The sequence below is a fragment of the Phodopus roborovskii genome, unplaced genomic scaffold (genome assembly GCF_943737965.1).
Source record: "Phodopus roborovskii unplaced genomic scaffold, PHOROB, whole genome shotgun sequence".
NCBI lineage: Eukaryota > Metazoa > Chordata > Mammalia > Rodentia > Cricetidae > Phodopus > Phodopus roborovskii.
In genome coordinates this window covers 36,958,678-36,975,917 of record NW_026126511.1, presented here as the reverse complement: position 1 = coordinate 36,975,917, position 17,240 = coordinate 36,958,678, and the positions used below count along the sequence as shown (strand labels likewise).

At 39.1% G+C, this 17,240-nt stretch overlaps 1 protein-coding gene across 3 annotated transcripts in view; it reads left to right on the top strand.

Annotated features, from left to right (window-relative positions):
* Positions 1-10,053: 10,053 nt before the first annotated feature.
* Positions 10,054-17,240, top strand: part of Enox1 (ecto-NOX disulfide-thiol exchanger 1) — a 261,615-nt gene continuing 254,428 nt past the window's right edge. For all 3 annotated transcript variants that reach the window (XM_051195352.1, XM_051195351.1, XM_051195350.1), the window contains exon 1: positions 10,054-10,159. The gene's annotated coding sequence lies outside the window, so the exon portion shown is untranslated. The remainder of the gene's footprint in view (positions 10,160-17,240) is intronic.

The following is a 17,240-nucleotide window of genomic DNA, read 5'->3' as shown; positions in this document are numbered from 1 at the left end:
CACAGAGTAGGCAAATCAATAATCCCATAAATATTTATTGAGTGTTAAAGACTATGTTTGATGCCATAGAGAACAATGAAGTTTAGGATATAATTTCTGCCTTCATAGATTCTGTTAGGCCTTTTTCCAAAGATAAAATAAACTAAGAAAAGATAATAAAAAATACATGGTAGAAAAAGATTAAATCATAAAGGCTGGAGTTCTCAGTAAAGAAAAAAATCAGTATGTGACTTAGTACCTAACAAAAGGGGCCCAGAAAAAAATGGGTGTTTGGTCAAATGAAATGGCAATGAGAAAACAGTAGGGAGATTATTATCACTACACGTAGGAAACTGTAAAAAGTGGAAGACATCTTAGGTGTAATAGACAATTTCTATAGATAAAATGAACTAAAGTTGATAAAAGAAGTAGAAAATGAGAATAATTCTGTATTTTTAAAATAAGTTGAATTAGTAAGGGAAATTATGCCTGCAAAAACTATTCTAGTAGGGATGCACTGTACAGATGCTGGCGAGATTCTATTAGAATTTATGAAACATATTATACTAATTTTAAGCAAATTCAGATATATGTAAAAATAGTACTTTTTAGACTTTTTAAAGAATGAAATATGTATTCAGACTATAGAACTAGGGAACATAAACTACAGTAAGAAAATTTCTAGGCTGTGAAGAATTAATATAGACATATGTTAATCAAATGCAGTATACTTTTAGATTACCATAATTCCATTACACAGTCCTGTTTATGCTATAACAAAAATCCACGCATTGATATTTCTTGTGATTACAGACATAAAGCTGTTTTAGCACAGAGATGCATTTCTATAGTGACATAAAAAAGAAAAATACATCATGATCAGTCTAATTTATTTTAAATATGTCAGCATACTTCAGTATTTGAATATTAAACATTGAGTACTAAATGTTAATTTGAATTAGTGTGAAGTATAACAGTATTATAATAATCATTTGATTATTATAAATAGACTCAAAGACAGTATTTTTAAATTTTAGTACTTAATTATAATTAGTAACTGAAACTTATAGTAAAAGATGTTCCTTAGCTTACAAGATGAAATCAGTGATATAAGTAACAGTAATGACATCGATGATATCCTGTCTTTCAAAATCAGTAAAAGGCACTTTTACTGTGCAGTAAAAGGCAGTTTTAATCTGACTGCTTGTACACAGCTCTGTATTGGAGATCCGAGCCTATGTAATAAGACAAGTAAAAGGAATAAAAAGCATATAGGTAAGAAGCAGGAACTATAAAACTGCCAACTATAAGTTTTATGTGAAAAATGTACACAAGTTTATCTATGACATTTCAAGAAGTCCCAAACAATCTGCTTGACCTGGGAAAATTTTATTGAACTTAGCAAGGTCTCAGGATTCAATATTAGTATAAAACATCAAGTCTGTCTCCACACACTCAAAAATTATAAAGTAAAATTACAATACCATTTATGTTAGTATCAAAACCATACACTTGGTAATATATATAAAAACCGAAAACCATTTTTTAAATGTATGAAAATCTTACAAAGGCAAATAGAGAATTAATAATATTGTACAGTGAATACTGTTTTAATAATTTGATTTTTCAAAAAATTATGATGATGCAATTGTTTAATATAATCTCCAGCATTTCATGCAGATATTAATAAATTTTGTCTTTAAATTTATGGAAATACAAAGACTTGGAAAATTTTAAGCTTAAAAATTATTTAATAATACCAGGGAAAATAACACTCTAAGAGAAGGTGTTTCCAATGAATCAGATCAATAGAAGAAAATGGATTATCAGGTAATAGACCAATGTGTACAGTCAACTGATTTTTAACAAAGACAACAAATGTAGTTTCCTGGGTCAAGGAAAGAAACAAAGTTAGTTACTGTCCTTCATTTATTATGTTGAAACAAAGGAAATAATACTTATCCAACTCCATACTAAAAATTAGCTCTAAGCTTTTAATAAACCTTTACATCAATATAAAAACTACAAACCTTCAAAACTTAGCAGTATATATTAGAATGACATTAATTATTTATTAGGATACAATAGATGCCAAACACAATAAATTTAACAGATATGCAAGGTTCCTCATTGAAAGCATTGTTCATGGTCAAGACATAAAGTGGAAATTTAATTTGCTGTACATAAATTAGAAAAAGAAACCAAATTCAAAACTCATATAATCTTTACATCTCAATTAAAACTAGCAAACAAAGAAGTTAGATTTGGTGATATAAGCCTGTAATAATAGCTGCTTGGAAACTCCTGAGGCAAGAGCATCATGAGTTCGAGACCTACCTGAGCTGCAGATAAAATTTAAGGCCTGCCTGGGTAACTTAGTGAGATCTTGTCTAAAAATTAAAAAAAAGTATGGCTAGGAGTGTATGTTAGTGATCGAGGCCTCAGGTCTTACTCCTATTACCACAAAAATAACTTTTAAGACCCTTTTCCTCCACATACAAATTATTTCAACAGATCCTCCATAAAAAAAGATATAAGAAAGTTCAATGAACATTTGAAAACACAGTACTAATGTTATTAGTCAACAAGAAACTCTAAATTCAAGTAAAAGTTCACTTTCTTCAGGGTTGCTAAAACTAAAAGTACCAGACACCAAACATTAACACTGATGCTCTAATAATTTTTCTGTGCTAGTAAGGGTATGAAATATTATAGTACTTTTCAGAAAGTTTCTAATTCTTACTAACGTAAACATGAATCATCATATAGCTGAGGATTCTCATGCCTACTTATTCACTTAAAAGAAAATGAAAATGTACATAGTCCTTTTCTTAGTTACTGTTCTCTTGCTGTGAAGAGACACCATGACCAAGACAGCTAATAAAAGAAAGTGTCCACTTGGTGGTGGCCTGCTTACAGTTTCAGAGGGTGAGTCATGATCAGAACCATGGGGGCAGGGAGGCAGGCATGGCGCTGGAGGAGGGGACGAGAGCTACATACCCATCCGTATGCAGTAGGCAGAGGAGAGAGAAGAGGAGGGGAGGGACAGGGAGGAAGGCAGGAGAGACTGGGCCTGGCATGGCTTTATAAAACCTCAAAAGGCTACTACTCCCAGTGACACACATCTTCCAACAAGGCCACACCTCCTAATCCTTCCCAGATAGTTCTAATAACTGGTGACTAAGCCCTCAGATACATGAGCCTATGGGGCCATTCTCATTCAAGCCACCGTAGTCCTATATAAAAATATGAAGGCCCAAGGTTGGAGAGATGAATTGGCAGTTAAGAACCCTGACTGTTCTTCCAGAGACTGCCGGTTCAGTCCCCAGCACTGACATGGATGCACACACTGTCTATGAGTCCAGTCCCAATGGATCTGGCACCCTCATTTGACCTCCTCAGGCACTGCATACATGTGATGCAGAGACATGAATACAGACAGAAAACCCACATACAAATAGGGAAAAATATATAACTTATTGAATAAGAATGTTAATAGTCACTTTTTTCATAATGACCAAGATACTGGACCAACCTAATGTGGGTTATAAACAAATAGAACAGTATAAGAGAATGTGAAAGAAATTGTGGTAAGTTCATAGAGTGAACTACTGTGCATGTGTGTAGTCTGGAAAGGGAGCGCCAGAAGTGATGGAGATGGTTTTTTATCATGGCTGCCCAAACCTTACTTGAGATTGTTCACTTGACAAGACTCATGAACTATGTACTTAGGATGGTGTGTTTGACTGTGTATTGTTTACACCCCAGTTGAATTGCTGATGTGATCTTGGCTCCTTGGAAAAGTACTTATCAAACCTTTGGTTTTCAGTATTCCTAAGTCGGTATAGCCTAGCACACAGTCATTCTTGCTTTCCTTTACTTTGGAGTATAAGCACACCCAGAATCTGCTCTCTTCTTCACACTGTCTGTACACCTCCCCAGCTCCCCATACCTCCACTCAAAGTACTGCTGTGCTTTGGGCTATCTCTTTATTCTCATTTTTCAATTCATCTAGATGCTGGAATTTATTCTCTGCATTTTCTGCCTCTCACCACCCCCTGTTTTTTCTTACTACTGATTCTTAATTCACTCAAGAGTCTCTTCTTGATTATTCACAATATTGATGTAACATTTATCTTCACATCCTATTCACAATCTGCCGGATAGAAAAGTACTTCTAATTTATCTACAAAATTTCCAACTTTGTTATGTTAGAATTTATATTAATCATGAAAAAAGGGTTCCCACTCTAGTCTTCAGTGTGCTGCTGTTTTGTTGTCTTATTGTATTTTCTTCTTTGCTCTCCAACATAACATTTGTACCATCTGACAATTTTGACACCTGTTTGCTTCCCCCCATGAAGAGATTTGAAATTGTATACAAAGATAATTTGGAAAATTGTCTTTTTTTTTTTTTAGTTTATGTGAAGATAATGCCAGCAAAGTTTTATCACTTACTCAAGTTTTTAAATTTAACTAAACAGATACATACCAAACACCGAGTCCATGCCTGGGACTGCAGCCACCATGCATTTATTCTCTGTTTTAAAAGAGCTTGGAGCCTACCAGATTAGAAAATTAAAAAGTAGGTATAGTTCATCATGTTAAACTGTGTGTGTGTTACTAATTTTAATGTGCTTTTGATTTGTGGTTGATATAGTAAATTCTGACTACCATGAGTTGCTTCTGGATATCATTTTTGGTTGGATAGTAGGTTATGTGGATAGCTGGTAAAAATGTTAGTTTAATGTCCCAATAGGCATTGACCCTTTCCCTGTTATACTGAAAGAAAAACCTAGTTTGTTTGAAATTTAATTAGAATGATTGGATTGGTGCAGGTGTCTGTGAGGATGTTCCTGGAAAAGCATAGTGTTCGATCATTGGGCTGAGAAGGTCTTCCCTGGGATGGGCAGACAGCATCCTAGAACTGGGACCTAGATGGACCAATTCCTGTTCTCTTTCTTGGAGCTAGGATACCCTTTTCTTTCTTTATGTGGATTTTGGAACATTCATGTGCTTTAGGAGTCATACCATAGCCCCCAGTCTCTGGCCATTGATCTGGGGTTGCAAGTTATACCATTCCCTGGTTCTAGCAGTTCCAACTTGAACTGAGTCACACTCGGGCTTCCTTGTCTTATCCAACATATGTCTCGGTCTAAGCTGCTCCCCTAATAACCTCCTTCTAAACTCTGAGTGTGTGTGTGTACAGAAAGATGGAGATCCTATCAGTCTGTCTCAATGGAGGACCTTGTCTCAAACAGTGACTCTCCTCCCAAAGAACATAGCAAATATCATTGAGTGTGTGTGTGTGTGTGTGTGTGTGTGTGTGTGTGTATGCATGCATGCACACACATATACACTCCTAAGTTCACACATGTACACATACATACACGTAAAGTTGGGCATTTATCATGAAGCTTTAGCTCATGAGATCTGGGAGACTGGCAAGTGTAAAATCTGCTTGGCAGGCCAGCAAGCTGGAACTCCAGGGAAGGGTTAGTGTTGTAGACTGAGTCTGGAGTCAAATGATGTCCTCTTCCTGGAATCTCAGGCAGTTTTCTCTGTAGGGCTTTCTACATGGTGGAATGCAAGGCCCTTACTCATTGTCTACTGACTACATCATTCTCATCTAAAAATACCTTTACAATATCTAGAGAGATGCTGGCCTACACACCTAAGCACAGTAGCCCATATAATTATCACAGAAATCTAGTCATGGCTTGGAAGAGCCTTCTAGCTCCCAGAACTTTAATCAGTTTATGCATTGCCAAGGCCAAGGCCAAGGACGCTGAATATTGGCTTAGAAACTTCCATCATGTCCTTTCCAAAGGGACCTCTCCATAAGAGCATCACAACATGGCAGCCAAGACCAGCAGAGCTAGAGTGAGGTCATTTCCCCTACTTTTCTCACATTCTAATTCTGAGGTAGCAAGGAGACCTAGCCCTCAATTACGATCATGGTGAGACACCTAAGGGTATAAATGAAGGATGTAGCCATGGAAACAATCAATGCTACTGCTGGACTTGCTGTATCACCTACTTTAAGCTTCCAGAGAGAGGGAAAAGGAAATAGTCTTTTCCTAGTACAAATAAACAGTATGCACTCATGCTTGGTTGGGGTATCATCAGATTGTAATTGGGGCAGTGGTTCTCAACTTGGGGGTCATGACACCTTTGGGGGTCACACATCAGATATTCTGCATATCAGATATTTATGACCCATAACAGCCAAATTACAGCTGTAAAGCAGCAATGAAATAATTTTATGGTTGGGCATCACAACAACATGAAGAACTGTATTAAAGGCTGCAGTGTTCGGAAGGTTGAGCACCCCTGGTCTGGAGTCTTGATTGGAAATTCTAAAGTAATTCTAAAGTAATGGCAAAGTAAAGAGCAGGCTTCTCGATCTTTCATTTACAGTCAATTTTGAATTGGCACTAAACATTTAATTAAATATTTAACATGAAAATAGGCAAGAGAAAAGATAATCGAGGCTCACTTGCTCACGTATGAATCAGAAGTGTCCAAAGCCCCGTGTCTACCTTTGGAGCCTTCAGAAGTACTAATAGACTGTTTTCATTAGATACAGAGATTTGGCTACAGGTTGAAGATGATAGAGAATCACACACTTCCAACCAGGAATTTAGGTCTGATCTTGAGAAAATAGGATGCCCTCGTGGGTTCTTGAGTAGTGGAATGTACATAATTAGAATGGCAGAAAAAGTTATTTATGCATTCATGTTTATTGGCTTACGTATCACCATGTACATGATAGGATAAAAAATGGTTTGGCTCTTGACAAGATGACCACAAAGAAGGAACGCTTGCTGAGGATCTACTGTGATGAAGAATGATGCCATGGCTTAGAATAGGAAGAAAGAAGGTCAAAGATTAAGAAGGGTGAGAGGTTTCCATGGCTCAGTCCATTCTGTAAGGGCTGTCTTCTTCCATTTGAGACACTGTAACAAAGTAACATAGATTTATACAGTAAAGGGATGTCTTTGCTCCCAAGTGGATGGATGTGTGTCTTCCACATGGAGACTGCAGAAACTCAAGCTTCCTGCATGAAGAATGAGGCATCTTCTAGAAGGGTCCTCACCCTGTTAATAAGGATGAAGTAGACCTTTAAGGCTCGGTCACATCTTAAAGTCATCACTTCTTAATGATGTCGCATTGGCAAGGGACACAGGACACAGCTCCGTCCTTGGCAAATATCTCAGGGGTAGGAGGCGGAGGGCGGAGAGAACTGAAGCCACTCTATGCTTCTGGTTCTTCTGCTCAGTACAGTCTTGTGTGAGTCTGATATGGACAATGCAGTGAATCATTGAGAGCAGATGTAGTCAGTGGGATTGTCTTTTAAATCTAGTAATGATAAGATTCTTGCTAGGGTTCTCTTGAATTAAAGTCCGGAATGTAGAATATCCACCACTGAGACAAGCCAAATGATTTTTAAATGAATCTAAATTCATCTTTAAGAGAAAGATACAGAACCAAATAGGGTCACTGTTTCCCCTGCTTCTGGTGAATCACGGCCGCAGTCATCCTGCTCTGTGCTTGTTACAACAGAGCACATGTCATTCTACTTCCCAGAGAAAAAGGCCGTGTGGTTTCTCTCCTCAGTAACAACTGTGTTTTCTTGAACAATACCTATTAAAGGTCACATTGAAGATCTGAGTCACAAGCCCTATGATTTAAATTTGAGTTTAAAAATGGCATGTCTAGAGCTTGCCAATTGCCATTAAGAAGCACAGTGTCATTTTGAATTACTGCCGAATGGAGCAGGACCCTGCAGGATTTTATATCTCTCAGCAGAAGGCGTGCATGTTCTCCTTGGCCCCATTCTCTGCCTCCGTTGTGGCAAGGAAAATGAAGTCAGACTTCATGGACCTGCTTTCTGGTAAAGTCCTTAATCTTCCAGTAACGTCTGGGAAATAGAACTTTATCGTGTCTGGTTCATAATGCTCGCCATGAGTGTTGCTTTCCTTACTTAACTTTCCTGGCACTGAGGTTACCGTGCACACCCCTCCCCCCGCCGTGTCACTATATTACCCAGCAATGGTGCCACTACTCCAGCAAGTTCTCTCCTCACTGGTGGTTTATGTGAGGCCCTTGCTCCATGCTCAAAATGACCTTCCGGGAAAGGTTTTGTAGGAGAGATGATGTGGGAGAGTTTTGAGTTTCATTGCCAATGTCACACAGCTGTTGAATGATGAAAGAGGCTCTCCAGGAAGTCGGATTCCCCTTCTCATTCTCACTAGTAGCAACATCTTACTCGTTGTGTCCTTCTATGAGACAGTAAGTTTTCAGGGGGCAGAGGAAGGACAGTCAGACTGTTTCCATATATCTTGAATTTTATAACTTCTTAATTGACTCATAAATATCCAGTGTGTAGTGGCTAAGTGAGGACCGTTGGGATTTTTGGTAAGCAGACACGCATGTTATTTTGAATTTGGATGCTAGATTGTGTTTGAATGGTAACAAGGACAGAAAAGGGTGGTTAGCCACTATGGACTGTTCATTTTCTTGCCATTTTGAGGTACTTGCCAAGTAGAGTACAAATGTGATAAAAATTTCCTTGACTTAGACAAAAAGTCTATGGCCTTGAAGACGTGCCCACTGAGGGAAAATTTGAAGCGTTCGGTTGCTGGGTGCTGTCCCTGAGACATTCTTCAGTGGGTATGAGGGCAGACGGCTGGTAGAGGCAAACTGTGAGGTGGTGTTGCTTCCGGGACTGTGTTGTTAATTGACTGAAAATGGAAATAAAAATCTAGAAAGAGCCCAGTCAAACCTTACTGAGGCCCCTTCAGTCATTCAGGAGGACATAGCCAATTGCTTACTTCCTTCAAGGCACCCTCAGAGGATGCAGACTCAGTTCTCAGCATACCAAAGGAAAGAAACTACGAGTTGTGTAGAGGTGCCTGTGGGAATGAGAAGTGTGCATTGCCCTTATTGGTGTACAAAGCACACAAACCGCACCTGGTTTCCAAGGAACTCTCTGTTTGCTTAGGAAAGAGAGTTGGAGGGGAAACGGCATTGCTTACGCCTGGTTGTCTGCTCTTCACGGGGCTGAACAGAATAAGACAATATTTGTTATGAACCTAAAGCAAATTAGGAAACACAATTTCATAATTGATTTAGTAATATTTGAACTTGGTACCTCTGGAGGTTATGTGCTTCTCATCAGTTGTGTTTATGAAATAGTTTTCTCAATCTCATCGGCTACATCATGAAATGAGAAGAAGAGCCAGCCACAAGTCCCTTGGGTTCTAGTACAAACAGGACTTAACCCTGAGCTCAACAAGACGCGTGTGAACTCTCTCACTCACGGTGCAGGTGGCTGTCCCCCAGCCCGGCCTTCCCTAGGAAGGCCCTGCCCAGATGGATGCCTGTAGACCTCTGAGAAGTAGCCATGCTGTTCTCATGCTCACAGCCTGGGCTCTGCAGTCTGAGCCCCTGATGAGATGAGGGGAATGGAGGAGGAGGAGCACTGTCTAGGAAGTGTTTTTTAATTGTTAGCAGTTTCTGAATACAGTGCTGAAAGTTCTACGCCTCACCCTGCCATTTATAAATAAAACGATTTGGGTACAAAATTAATAGAAATTACTTAGCGTTGCTATTGCTGTGAAAAGACACCATGACCACGGCAACTCTCATAAATGAAAACATTTAACTGGAGTGGCTTACATTTTCAGTGCTTCAGTCCATCATCATAATGGTGGGAAATGGCAGCATGCAGGCAGACGTGGTGGGAGAAGGAGCTGAGACTCCTGCATCTTGACACACAGGCAGCAGGAAGTGTTCTGAGACACTGGGCATGCCTTGAGCATATATGAGACCTCAAAGACCCCACAATGACTCTCTTCCTCCAACAATGCCTGCTCCAACAAAGCCACACCTCCTAATAGCACTACTCCCAATGGCTTATGGGATTACATTCAAACCAGAGCATGTTCTTTGAGGTGCTGGTAACTAGGTGGGACGGGCAACTGGTAATGGTGCTGGAAACATTCCCTAACACTGTGCCTTTCTTTGTTTCCAGAAGCCTTTGGCATGTCAGAGCCACACTGTCTTCTGAGGGACTTCCTTTGATCAGCTTCCATAAAACACTTTTATGAATACATTGTTTCAATCAAGACCAGGAAGGACAGATATCCACCGTCTTCTCTGCAGGCTGTTTTAAGGTTTGTGTCATCCATTTCCATTTTTATTACCAGAGACATTGTTAATTTTAAGGGATTTTTCTAAAAAAGTGCATTGATAAACAATTTCGATAAGAGCTCTGCAAGCAGATAATGTACAGATTGTAAAGCTTTAAACTAAAATGATATAGGCTGTGGTATGTCTCATTCCCATTACCACATGTTCTGTGTGATGCTTCAAAGATATTAGAGATAATGTGAGTTCATCATTGGCTGTAAACAAACTTTATTCCTAGGTTTACAAACCCTAACTGAATAAATTCTGTTAGTTTATATTAGATGTGACCATATATAAGACTTTGCTTGATATTTTTATCAGCTAGTACTTATGGATAAAATGCACATTGAAATGTCAAAAGTCAAACCTGCATTGTCATTATCACCTAGTGCCATCCCCGGGGCACTTTTAAATGTGGAATCTCAGTGAGCTAAGCACCCTCACTTTGTTCTACCAATAGGTACTCCCTTACATGTCTTGAATGATAAAGGCTTGTGTAAAGGGGTGTGTGTGTGTGTGTGTGTGTGTGTGTGTGTGTGTGTGCGCGCACGTTAGCATTTTGAAAAGATAGCAATACTTTTTGCTCACTCAAGCTTGCCTCTGAGATAGCACCAAATAAACCACTTTTATTTTGAAGAGTCTGACAAAGACTGTCTTCAGTTCATGCATCTTTCATGGCTGGGAAAGGCAGCAGAGTATATAGGGCGAGGCCTGAACGAGGGAGTGGACAGAAACTAAATAAAGAACAAGCAAGAAGGCACACTCTACTTCCCAGCCTGACACATCTTTTCCCCAAAGACATTTATTTCATTTGGTGGAACTTTTATTCTGTCCACAGTGACAAATGGTTTCTCCATAGTAGACCTTTACTGTGTTTTACTTTTTTATTTCTTTTACGTCTACTGAGAAACCAGAGCAAATTTTACTGCAATCCTGGGCTAAATCCTTTCCTGCCTGTTTCACCCTCTGCTGTGGAGCATCCTAATCAGCTTGCCTTGTAGGGACAGGGGTTGATGGGAAGTATGCCCCATCTCCCACTCCACCTCCAGTCTGTGATCTGGTAGCTTGCTGGTCACTGATGGCTCTATCCATAGAAACAGACACAGCGGGAGGACTTAAGATCACCTGAATGTACCTCCCTCATCTGCAAGCAAGATTCTTCTTTACCTGCCTGGTTTTAAGATTCATTCTCAAAGATTTGGTTTCCTTCTATGAAAGTGTGTGATTTTAAAAAACAAACAAAAAAAAAAAACCCAGAAAAATATGAAATCTACCCTTTAACAAAATTTTGAGTACATGGCTAGCTGTTCGTGTATTATGAATGTGTTCTTAGAGAATTGTAGTAATCTGTCTTCTTAACCTCAATTTTGTATTTACTGCAAAGCTACTCTGCATATGCCTGGCTCCAGCATCCACTCTACTTCAGTCTTCCATGAGTTTGACCACTTTAGGTCCTGCTGTGAACTGAACTGTGATGGCTTGTCCTTCTGGGACAAACTTTTTTCTCTTTGCACAATTTCTTCCTCTGTAATACTCTTTTCTGGGCATATACTTCTTCAGAAAGAAAGTAATTTATTATTGTTTGTGCATGTGAACATGATGGGGAGTGGGGTGTGCATGCCATGTGGTGAAGATGGAAGTCAGAGGGCAACTTTGTGGAGTTGGTTCTCTCCGTTCACCTTTATGTGGGCATGAGGAGTCGAACTTAACCCCTCAAGCTTTACCAGCTGAGCCATCCCACCTATAAACAGAATTTATCTTAACAGTTTGCAGAGCTACGTATTGATTATTATGAATAATATTTAGTGAGTAAGCCATGAAACTGTCTCTACAAAGCTCTTTTCTCAATTCTTTGGATATGTACTCAGAAGTAGGATAGTGGGATCATATGATAAATCCATTTTTAATTTTTAGAAACAATTTCTGTGCTGTTTTCTTGAGTGATGGTTAACATCTGAACACATGCCAACAGTGCTCAAGAAGTATGGTATCTCCATGTCTTAGCAATGCTTGTTCCTTTTTTCTGTTTTAATAATACCCATTTTGGGGTCTGGAGAGAAGGCTCAGCTAGTAAAAGCACTGGCAGCTCTTCCAGAGGTCCTAAGTACAATTCCCAGCAACTGCATGGTAGCTCACAACCATCCATAATGAGATATGGTGCCCTCTTATGGCCTGCAGGCATACATGTAGGCAGAACACCATACACATAATAAATAAATAAATCTTTAAAAAAAAAATACTCCTTTTGATAGAGATAAGATAACAGATTGTTGTAGCTGTGACTTCATTCCCTTATGACATTACACAAATTGACCATTATACATTTGCTTAGGGGTTATCTGTTCTAGCTCTTTCTCATCATTGTTTAGCATTTTGGTTAAATATTATTTCCTTTTGGCTGTTGAGTGGCAGGAGCCCTTATAGATATTATATATTAACTCCTGGATTGATGTGTGGTGAGCAGGTTCCATATAACTCTGTCCATTGCTTTCTTCCCTACACAGAGGCTTTTTTTTTTTTTTCCTTTGATATGATTCCATGTGTCCATTTTGCTTTGGTCATCATTCTCTCTCTCTCTCTCTCTCTCTCTCTCTCTCTCTCTCTCTCTCTCTCTCTCTCTCTCTCTCTGTGTGTGTGTGTGTGTGTGTGTGTGTGTGTGTGTGTGTCTGTGTGTGTCTGTGTAAAAGAAACCATAGCTAGAGATAATGCTGTGTGGCTATTTGTGTATGTCTTCCACTTTTTGAAGAGGTGGCCTTAGGTTTGAGTCTTCAGTGACTTGATGGTTGATTTTAGTATATAGCTTAAGCTAAAAGAACATCTCATTCATTTCCAGTTTTCCTAACACTAGGAGAGACTGTGTTTACCTTCAGAGACCATTTGATTGGGTGTACATGGGTCCATTTGTAACCCTCTACTCTGTTCTCTTGGTCTACTTGTCTGTTTTATATTACATCATTTTCTTTTGATTGCCATGGCTTTGTAGTCTATTTCATGTGAAGTATATTACAAGCCCAGACATGCAATCCTTGTTTCTCAAAGTGATTTGGTTATTATTGTTCTTTGGAGTTCCTTATGAATTTCAGGATTATTTTTCCTATTTTTGCGGCAAATTCGATTGGAGTTTTGAAAAGATTGCATTGATTTTGTGAATCACTTTGGTGTAGACATTAGAACAGAATGAAAGTTGTTAATCTGTAAACACGAGGTCTCCCATTTGCTGATACGATCCCTTCGGTTTTTCCAGCAACATGTGCTAGTTTTCAGTATCAAAATAATTTGTCTGCCTGGTTAAACTTGTTCCTAAGTGTTTTCTAATTTTGTATTTTTTATTAATTTTGTTGTTGAACAATTTCATTCTTACATATGATAGATCCTGATTGCTCTCCACCCCTACCCTCCCAAACCCCCTTCATCCTTACCAGTATGTCCCAGGCTCCTAACTTTTGGTTGTGCTTTGTGAATCATCTCTTTTGAATAGAGCAATCTGTGTGACCATTGAAATAGAAGCGTTCACTGGACCCTGATCAGATCTTTGGTGAATGGACAACTGAAAACAAGGATGTCTTTGCTTTCTGAATCTATCCACAGTAAACAGCTTAGCAGTAAGAGATAGGATCCCCGGGTCCGTTGCCCATGGATGTCTGAGTGTAGGCATGCACCATTCTTGTGCAGACCTAGTGTAGGCATCCAAAGATGCTACTAGTTTATGGTTCCATGACTGTATCTCATCCATGGGATTACATTTTACAGGCTTGCTTGTCTTCCGACTCTTACATTCTTTTCACTACATATTCTAAAATGTTCCCTCAGACTTAGAGGGAATGGGACAAGTATCTAGTGTAGGACTGAGTTCTCACATAATCTCTGCATTTGAGCAGCCATGAGTTTGTGCATTCTCTCCCATTACCTGTGAAGGCAAGGCCTCTCTGGTTAAGGCTGAGAGTAGCAATTGTCTATAGGTATAAACATGATTATTTAGCAGACAGCTTGACACTGTGTCAGTTTAGGTAAACCACATGTTCCTAAGTATTTTTATGTCTTATGGTAAATGAGATCAGTTTTCACAATTGCCTTTTCCACTGTTAGTTGTTATTATGTAGAAACAAACTATTTTGATGTTTATTTTCTGTCCTAAAACTGTTGACTTTAATAGTTCTGATGTTTCTACGTGAGATCCTAAGAGCTCTTTATAACGTGGTGTCATTATCAAACAGTTGATTTTACTTCCTCCTTCCCTATAATGGTGTTTGAAATTTCTTTTACTAGCCAGATTGTATTAACTAGGACTTTCAGTTCTATGTTGACAAAAAGGTATATTTTCCTTGTTACTAATTTTAAAGGGAAATTTTTAGGTTTTCATAATTGAGTATGATGCTCAAATGGGCTTTGAATTCACGACTTTTATTATATTGAGGTAATTCTTTATATATATATATATATATATATATATATATATGTATATGTATATATATATATAATCATATCCATCCCAGTTCCCTCCCTCCCATGCCCCCCGACACCCCTCCCATCCCATCCCCCCTACTCCACAGGCAGGGTGATGCCTTCCAGGAAGGATCATCAAAATCTGTCAAGTCCTTTGGAGTAGGGTCTAGGCCATCCCTCCTGTCTCTAGGCTAAGGGAGTATCCCTCCATGGGGAATGTGCTCCCAAAGACCTTTCGTGCATCAAGGATACATCCTGGTTCCACTGTCAGCGATCCCTTAGACTGCCCAGGCTTTCTAACTGAGACCCATGTTCAGGGGGTCTGAGTCGGTCCAATGCTGGTTTCCCAGCTATCAGTCTGAGGGTCTATGAGCTCCCCATGTTCAGGTCAGGTCAGCTGCCTCAGTGGGTTTCTGTAGCCTGGTCTTGACCCCTTTTCTTATCACTCCTCCCTCTCTGCAACTGGATTCCAGGAGTTCAGCTCAGTGTTTAGCTGTGGGTGTCTGCTTCTGCTTCTATTCTGCATCTACTAGATGAAGGCTCTAGGATGGCATATAAGTTAGTATCAATCTCATTGTCAGGGAAGGGCATTTAAGGTAACCTCTCCACTGTTGCTTAGCTTGTTAGTTGGGGTCATCCTTGTAGGTCTCTGAACATTTCTCTAGAGTCACTTTTCTCTTCAAACCAATAATTGCTTCCTCTATTATGGGTTTTTTTTTGTTTTGTTTTGTTTGTTTGTTTTGTTTTGTTTTGTTTTCTCTAGTCTATTTGTCGTCCCCTGACTCAATCTTCCTGGTCCCACATGTTCTCCTCTCCTTCTCTTTATCCTAACTCTCTCTCCACTCACTGCCCCCCACACACTCCCAATACTTGTTTCTTGTATAACTCTCTTAGGTTCCTCTTTGTATCCTAGATTCTCTGGTGGTGTGAATCCTTTGGCTGGTGGCTGGTGATCCTTTGTTCTATGTCTAAAATACATATATGAATGAGTCCATGCCATGTTCCTCTTTTTGTGACTGGGTTACCTCACTCAGGATGGTTTCTTCAAGTTCCATCCATTTTCCTGTGAATTTCAGGATTCCATTTTTTTTTTTTTTTTTTTTTTTTTTTTGTTTCCCTGCTGAGTATTCCATTGTGTAAATGTGCCACATCTTTATCCAATCTTCAGTTGAGGGGCATCTAGGTTGCTTCCACATTCTGGCTATTACAAATAATGCTGCTATGAACATAGTTGAACAGATTTGTTTGTTGCATGGATGTGTATCATTTGGGTATATGCCTCAGAGTGGGATTGCCGGGTCCTGGGTAGACTGATTCCCATTTTCCTGAGGAACTGTCATACTGATCTCCAAAATGGCTGTACAAGTTTGCACTCCCACCAGCAGTGGAGGAGTGTTCCCCTTTCTCCACATCCTCTCCAGCATAAGTTCTCATTGGTGTTTGTAATTTTAGCCATTCTGACAGGAGTAAGATGGTATCTCAGAGTTGTTTTCATTTGCATTTCCCTGAGGGCTAAGGCTGTTGAGCACTTTAAGCATCTTTCAGCTATTTTAGATTTCCCTATGAGAATTCTCTATTTAGTTTTGTACCCCACTTTTTAATAGGGTTATTTGATGTTTTGGTGACTAGTTTCCTGAGTTCTTTGTATATTTTGGAAATCAGCCCTCTGTCAGACAAGGGGTTGGTGAAGATCTTTTTCCATTCTGTGGGCTGTCATTTTGTCTTGTTGACTGTGTCCTTTGCCTTACAGAAGCTTTTCAGTTTCAGGAGGTCCCATTTATTAATTGTTGATCTCAGTGTCTGTGCTAGAGACACTGGCTAGTAGCTTTCTTATAGGCTGTTTTTGCCTAGCTTTGGCAACAGCTTAGTCCTTGCATAAGAGTTTTTATAGTAATCCTCCTCTTAAATTTCTTAGAGTTTGAAAAAGATTAATGTTGACTTTTCCTAAGTATTTGATAGTTTTTCAGCAAAGCAGTCTAAAGCCTTTCTTTGTTGAAAGGGATCTGATTGTTGTTAACTTAGTAGCCACTTTCAGGTCTACACAAGCTTTCTTACCCTTTCAGAGCAACCACTGGTAGGTTGTAGTCTACTTGTAGTCTAGGTTGTAGTCTGCTCCACTCAGACTATCCAAGTACCTGCCTGGTGTCTGGTTCTTAATTTCAGCCCAAAAGTATTTTTTCAACTCTGATGTAGCATGGATATCTAATACCTTCCCCTCTGCTTCTGCTTTACTTACTTGAATCTTTCTCAAGGAAAGTTGTGTATTTCCCAACCTCATGCAATACTTCTTCCAGATATAAAGTTCCTCTGTATCATTTTAGCATCATTTTTAAAAATCATTCCTTTTCCCCCTTCCAGGGAGAAAAGCTAATTTTATGTTGTTTCAATAAACCCTTTTCAAAAAAAATGTATAATTCAAATTTTGGCCATGCTGCTTTGGAATCTCTTAAGTTCATCCACTTAACTTTACGGGTGAAAGAAATGGAAGGAACATCACATGTTATCTACTCTTGTCTCTCAGTCACCACTTTGAGCAGGACTTTCTTTTGTAGCAAACAATTACACATTTTAGAATTCTTCACATTATTAATTTCACAAAGCAAATGCCAGCAACTCCTAACA